An 8090-nucleotide genomic window follows, 5' to 3' on the forward strand; every position below is an offset into this window, starting at 1 on the left:
ACTTACTATGGTTTGTGTCTAGATATCCCCCCAAAGCCTCATATCGTCATGAGGTTTTTTTGGAAATGACTGGATCTAGAGTGTGTGATTGATTCATGGTGCAATGCTGGGATTAAGGGTGCTGGGATTAAGGGTGAATGATAGCTGGAACAGTCCACTGATTGGACTGGCACCACCCTAATCCCAGCAGTGTGGATAACATAAAAGGGTAGAAAGAGGCTTGTCTCCCTCTCTACTCCCTTATATTGTCTTTTTTTTTTTTTTTCCAGTACCAGGAATTGAACTCATGACCTTGCGCTTGCCAGGCAGGCGCTCTGCCGCTGAGCTAAAGCCCCAGCCCCTCCCTCTCTACTCTCTCTTGTTGCTTTTTCTGTTTTTGCCACCATGAACTGTTGCTGTCTGCCATGTGCTACCCTGCCTTGGAGCCAGCTGATTATGGACTGAAACCTCAACAAACTGTGGGCTAAATAAACCTTTCCCCCTTTAACTTTGGGTACTGAGTATTTTGTCTCACAATGAGAGAAAAGCAAGACAATATTGGAGCTTATGGGACCCAATGAAAGCAATCTGTGAGGGAAATTTAAAGTGGTGAATTCCCACATCAGAAAAACAGAATGAGCTCAAATAAATAACCTAACATTGAACCTCAAGGTTCTAGAAAAAAAGAGCCAGTTAAACCTAAAGCACATACAAGGGAGGAAATTACACAAATCAGAGCAGAAATTAATGCAGTGGAGACCAAGAAAACAACACAAGGAACCAGTGATTCAAAGAGTTTGTTCCTTGAAAGATTAAATTAAATGGATAAACCTTAGCCAACCTTATCAAAAAAGGGGGAAAAAAAGACTCAAATCCATATGATTAACAATGAAAAGGGAGCCAGGAATTTACCTCAGTGGTGCAGCACCTGCCTGGCAAGCATGAGGTCCTGAGTTCGATTCCTGGTGTCAAAAAAAGAAAAGCTAACAATGAAAAGGGAGAAATCACAACACATCCTATAGAAATCCATAAGATCATCAATACCTACTTTAAGAACCTACACTCTAATAAGATGAAAAACCCAGAATAAATGCACAGTGTCCTGGATGCAAATGAATTACTAAAACTAAATCGTAAAATATAAAAATTCTAAATAATCCAATATCAGTCAATGAAATTGATGTAATTTGAAATCCACTAACAAAGAAAAGTCCAGGTCCTGATGGATTCACTGATGAATTCCATAATAAAAATTAAAGACAAGGGCCAGGGATATAGCTCAGTGGCAGAGTGCCTGCCTGGCAAGCACAAGGTCCTGAGTTTTATTCCTGCTACCACAAAAAAAAAAGAAAAAGAAAGAAATCAAAGGGGAAGCAAAACTCACAAAAGCATTCCTGGAAGCAATCATTACCCTGATACCAAAGCCAGAAAAGGATCCAACCAAAAAAGAGAACTACAGGCTGCTGTAGTTAGGGTTTACAAGGGAAAAGAATTAATACAGGACACAAAATTTATAGGATTATTTTATAATATTCACCCAAAAAGTCAAATGCAGAAGAGTGGAGGAGATCTGACCATGCACTAGAGATGCAAAGAATCCAGCTGAGGGTCTGGATCCCCCCAGGCAATATCCTGCACCAGTCCAGCTGAAGACCTAGAGCCCATGGCACTGTTCTCCACAAGTCCAGCTGGAGGCCTAGAGCACAGGACAGTGTCTCATGCAAGTGGTGGGAACTAGAAAGTCTGCACCAATGGGATGAAGGGTCTGTGCCAGCAGGCTGAGGGGTCTGCACTGCAGCCAGGAAGCAACGCTCAAAGTAAGGACCAGAGCTCCCCCAAAGAGAATCATAGCCTCAGCAACAGCAAGGACCGGAGGTCCTCTGACAATGAGAACAGCTGAGTTCATATTGGGAAAGCCAGCGTAAGAAGCTTCTCCAGTTCTGCTTTTATGCTGTTGGCAATAATCCTCAGGTATGCTCTCCACACCCAGCATCATATCGACTCAGTTCAGCTGGATGTTAAAAGTTGACCACTAGTTAATCCACCACACAGGCCAGTCTACCTAATGAATGTAGATGTAAAAATTCTCAATAAGATACTAGCAAACAATGCACCAAATCATCAAGATTACACCATGGCCAAGTAGGATTCATCCCAGGGATGGTTCAATATATGCAAATCAATAAATGTAATATACCATATTAACAGAACCAATGTGAAAAAAATCACATAACAACCTTATAGACACCAGAAAAGCATTTGACAAGGTCTGATATCTATCCATGATAAAAAACAAAACAGTACAGAAAAGTGGAATAGAAGGTCTTCATTGCAATCTGATAAAAGCCATCCTACGACAGACCAACAGCCAACATCATACTAAGTGGTCAAAAACTGAAAGCTTTCACTCAAATGAGGAACAAGACAAGGATGCCCACTGTCACCACTTCTATACAGTAAAGCTCTGGAAACACCAGGCAGAACATTTAGACAAGAGAAAGAAAGAAAGAAAAGGAATAAGGATAAGAAAGGAAGAAGTTAAATTATCATGATTTGAGGATGACATGATACTCTACATTGAAGGCCCCAGAAACTCCACCAAAAGACTCCTAGATTTAATAAGCAAATTCAGTAGCATAGCAGGATACAAAGGCAACACTGAAAAACCAGTAGCATTCCTGTACACAAATAACTCACTGAGAGAAAAATTAAGGACACAACACCTTTCACTGTAGGGTCAGCAAAAATGAATACCTAGGAAGCAATTTAATGAAGGAAGCAAAAGACCTTTGCCTTGAAAACTATAATATGCTGAAAAAGGAGATCAAAGAGGATATTAGAAAATGGAAAGATATCCCTTGTTCTTGGGCAGGCAGAATCAATATAGTGAAAATGGCCGTACTACCTTAACTGTTACACAGATTTAATGCAATCCCAATCAAAATACCAATAGCATACCTCAAGAACTAGAAAAAACAATCCTAAAATTCATTTGGAACCAGAAAAGACCCAGAATAGCAAAAGCCATTTTGGGCAACAATGGCAAAGCAGGGAGCATCACAATCCCTGATTTGAAATTATACTACAGAGCTGATAACAGCATGTTATTGGGGGTAGGGGGAGACAGACCTGAGGATCAATGGAACAGAATAGAAGATGCAGAAGCAACTCCAAACACACTCGGCCACCTTATTTGACAAAGGGGCCAAACACTTTCACAGGAAGAAATATAGCCTGCTTAATAAATGTTGCAGGGAAAACTGGCTTTCCACATGCCAAAGATTAAGCCTAGACACATATCTCTCATCGTGCACTAAACTAAAATCAAAATGGATCAAAGATCTAAATATTAGAACAGAAACACTAAATCTGCTGTGTGTCAGTTTGGGTGGCTTATTTTGCAAGGGGAACAACATAATACAGGACACATACTTTATATGATTATTTATAATAGTCACCCAAAGAACAGTATACAAAAGAGTGCAGGAAATCTGTCCACACACTAAGACCAAGGAATCCAGCTGAGGGCCTGGATCCCAACAATGTCCTACACGAGTTGAGCTGAATACCCAGAGCTCATAACAATGCCTCCATGAATCCAACTGGAGGACCAGGACCCATGACAATGTCTCATGCGGATCTGTTTCATGGATCTGCTGGAAAGGCCCAAAGGTCAGTGGTGGAATCTACAAAGTCTGTGCCAGCAGGAAGAAGGATCTGTGCTAGCAGGCTGAGGGATCTGCACTGGAGCCAGGAAGTGATGCTCAGAAGAACCAGGGCTCCCCTAAAAGGTACCACAGCCATTGTTGGCAACAGTGAGGTCCCGAGCTCCTCCGAAGGTACCACAGCCATCCTCAACAACACTGAGGTCCCGAGCTCCTCCGATGATCAGGATGGCTGAGTTCCCATCAAGGAAGCCAACGCAGCAAGCTTTTCCAGGAGGCCGGCAATGCACCATCTTCCCCTCCAGAACCAGGAAGCTATGCTCAAAGTGAGGACCAGAGCTCCCCAAAGTGAACTGAAGCCATTCTCAGTGCCCGCAAGGTCCTGAGCTCCTCGGAGGATGAAAACAACCAAGTTCATCAGGAAGCCAGCTCCCCACGGTCTCTCTCAGCTCCCAACAGCCTCTCTCAGCTCCCAACAGCCCGCTTCTTCTTCTCCAGGTCTGCCTCTTATGCTGCTGGCAACAGTCCTCAGGTGGGCCTCCCACACCCAGCACCACTCACTCAGTTCAGCTGGGGGTTATAAGTTGACCACCAGTTATCAATCCACTACATGCTGGAAGATAAGTAAAACTCTAGAAGACATAGCTGTAGACAAAGACTTTATGCACTAAACCTTAATTGCACAGGCAATACTGCAAAGAATCAACAACTGAGATTTCATCACGTTAAAAAGCTTTTGCACAACAAAAGAAACCACCAACAGAATAAAGAGACAACTCACAGAATGGAAAAAAGTTTTACCAGCTATTCCTCTAGGACTAATATTTACAATATACAAGAAACTGGAAATAATCAGATTCCCTAAATGTGAAGACCCAGCTCAAAAATGGGTATCTAAAGTGAATAGACACTTCTCAGATGAAGAAGTACAAACAGCAAATAAATATATGAAAAATTGTTCCACATCACTGGTCATTTGAGAAATGCAAATGAAAACAATCTTGAGATTCCATCTCACTGCAGAAAGAATGGCTATTAACAGGAAATCAGTGAATAACAATGAATAACAGCTGGCAAGGCTATGGGGGAAAAGGAATTCTACTCCATGTTGGTGGGAGAGTAAATTGGTACAACCAGTGTGCAAACCAGTATGGAGAGTCCTCAAAAACTAAAACTAGAGGTTTCATTGGACCCAGCTCTTCCCCTTCTTGCTATCTTCCCTGAAGAGTTAAAAAAAAAAAAAAGCATCATACCACAGTAATATATGCACACCCATGTTTAACAGCAGCACAATTTGTAATAGCTAAATTTTGGAAACAGCCAAATTGCCCATCAATGGATAAATGGATAAAGAAGATGTGGTATTTATATACAATGAAGCACTACTCTGCCATAAAGAAGGATAAGCTTGAAATATTTCTAGGTTAATTCACCTTGAGACCATACTTTTAAGTGAAATTAATAAAACACATATTTTTTTAAAAATCATAAATAAATAAGATACTCATAGTAGGGGGCTAATGATTATAACAAATGCTGGAGTGCCCAGCATCCTTCCATTTCTGTCTTCAGAGCCTGAGCGGAAATTGTTGGTTTGCTTTTTTCCTACCATACGCCCTGAGTTTAAGCCCTAGCTGGAGGACAGCTTCACTAAGCAAGAGCTTGCAGTGGTGTTGCATGCTCCTTGTTTCCCCGAACTAAACTGCTTTCCCTTTACAAACAGTATCTCTTTTTTTTTTCTTTATGCGTAGAGTTACATTCATATTTTCTGCTTGGTCAAACAACCATAAATTGGCATAAGAAGCTGGCAGCCTCATTTCTCATGCTGTCAGAATTCTGATGTTTTTAAAGCAAGAAAGACATAAAACAGTTCTAGCAGGACAGTCACAATAATTAATACATTGCATATTGTTATCTTCATAGTAGTTATTCAGAGTATAAGATATAGGCAAGAAATGTTGTCCAAACAATATTAGCTCCAATGTTTCTTTTCAATTAATTGAGAGAAGCTAGCTGTATAACTCTTAACTATCTTGTGTATACATATTTTTTTCTTTTCCCTTTCTTCCTTTCCCCTTTCCCCATCCCAGTTTCTCTTTCCTTTTAAACAGTTCTTCCAAATTCACAATATCTATTGTACATTTTGGGTCTTATTTACTTGTTCAGTGTCTCACACTAGTGAGACAATACAATGTTTACACATGTGGATCTGCTTTATTTCACTTGTGAGTATGCTCTTGCAGCAATTTACCTATAAAAATCTCAAGTTTATTCTTCTTTATGGTTGAATGGTACTCCATTATATTTAAAAAACAACATCTTTTTTATCCATTCTTCAGTTGATGGGCATTTGGGTTGTTTCCAAGATCTAGCTATTACAGATTGTGTTGCTATAAACATGGGTGCACATATATCGCTGTGGTATGATGTTTTTAATTCTTCTGGGAAGAATACCCAGAGGAGGAACAGCTGGCAGTTGCCAGGCAGGCACTTGTGCCACTATCTCCCCAGCCCCAGCTGGGCAAAACGGAACTACTATGCCTAGTTTTTGTTTCTGTTTTTGCTTTGTAAAGGGAATTGAACTCAGGACATTGTGCTTGCCAGGCAGGCACTATGCTGCCGAGCTATATCCCCAGCCCTATTCCTAGGTGTTTTTTTTTTTTGGTGTTTTTTGTTTTTGTTTTTGTTTTTGTTTTTTGTTTTTTGTTTTTTGTTTTTTGTTTTTTTTTGTCTTTTTGAGACAAGGTCTCGATATGCAGTTCAGGCTGGCCTTGAGCTCACTTTGTAGCCCAGGCTGGTCTCAAACTCACAACGATCCTCCCACCTCAGCCTCCCTAGTGCTGGGATTACAGGCGTGCGCCACCACACCCGGCACTATTCCTAGTTTTTTAAGAAATCTCCACACTGATTTCCACAGTGGTTGCACCAGTCTGCACTCCCACCAACAGTGAAGAAGTGTTCCTTTATCCTGCCCACAGCCCCGCCACCATTTGTTATTGGTTGATTTCTTGATAATAGCCATTCTTTCTGGAGTGAGATGGGATCTCAGCGTTGTTTTAATTTGCGTCTCTGGAATGACCAATGATGGTGAACATTTTTTCATGTATTTATTTTCCATTTGCATTTCTTCATCTAAGAACTGTGTATTCATCTCAGATGCCCATTTTTGGATTGGGTCTTTGAATTCTGGGGGACTGATTTTTTTCAATTCTTTACACATTCTACATATAAGTCTTTTGTCTGAGGGACAACTGGCTATAATTTTGCCCACTCTGTGTGTTGTCTTTTCACTCTGTTGGTAATTTCTTTTGTTGTGCAAAAGCTTTTTAATAAGGTGAGATTGTAACCAGTATTTGTACTCATTCTGAGGAAGTTCCTTCCTCCGTCTCACAGTTAGATAGAGCCTCGCTCTTTTCTCCCCTTCTCTCTCTCTCTCTCTCACTATATATATAGGTAGATAGATAGCTATCGATATAGATATTTATATTTCATATATATATACGTTGGTTCATGCACTTAATTTGTTCCACTATTTTGGTTGCAGGATTCATTCCACAATTGCTACCAGAAGTTCTTGAACCAAGGAGATATCACTGTATATGTGGTCTTTTGAGACAGGATCTCCCTGTGCAGTGGAGGCTGGCCTTGAACTCACTATACCCCAGGCTGGCCTGCGTCTTGCAGGAGCCCTCCTGCCTTGGCCTGTAGAGTGCCAGGACTGCAGGTGTGCACCACCACATCCAGATGCCTCCCCACCTCTAAATCCATCCAACTCAGAGGTTGAGCATACTTTGTGTTCGAGATGAGACCCTTTCTGTATCTTTATTTCTAATAGTTTTCTTCACAAGGAAGGAAATAAGGAAGTCATCCCTGATTTCCAAGAAATGTCCTGATACTTAACAATAGTAGCAAATAGCAATGACATCCAGGTTTTCCTCACAACATTTTTCCTGGGCTTAGGGTAGTAACAGAATTGCTGATCTTGAGGGCAGCATAAATATGTGAATATTTGTGGTGGAATCTACACTGATGGAAAAACAGCAATGTCTTCTTTCACCTCAGAGGAACAAACGAGAGAATTTGACAACATCTTCTATACAAGGGAAAGGCAATTTTCTGTCCTCTCTGTGAATTTTCTCTGTCCCTCACATTCCAGCCGAAGACATCTTCTGGATGGAGAAGTAATTAATGATGAGTATGAAGGAAAGAAGTTGGCACCATAGACATTTTGGCTTAGGAAAGAAGTGTGGGACGGTTGGAAGGAGAAAGGAAATCGAAAATAACACCACTTGTCCTGAGAAACCACTTTGAAGATACCACCATGTATTACAGCAGCCATTGATATTTTCCTACTAATCTATCCATAACTGTGTAAAGTATGTAATGTTCCTATCCTATTTCATAAATGGATGTATGTTTATTATTATGTGTTTCCTACAACAACCA

Source organism: Chinchilla lanigera, unplaced genomic scaffold (genome assembly GCF_000276665.1).
Source record: "Chinchilla lanigera isolate Chin_1 unplaced genomic scaffold, ChiLan1.0 scaffold00006, whole genome shotgun sequence".
NCBI lineage: Eukaryota > Metazoa > Chordata > Mammalia > Rodentia > Chinchillidae > Chinchilla > Chinchilla lanigera.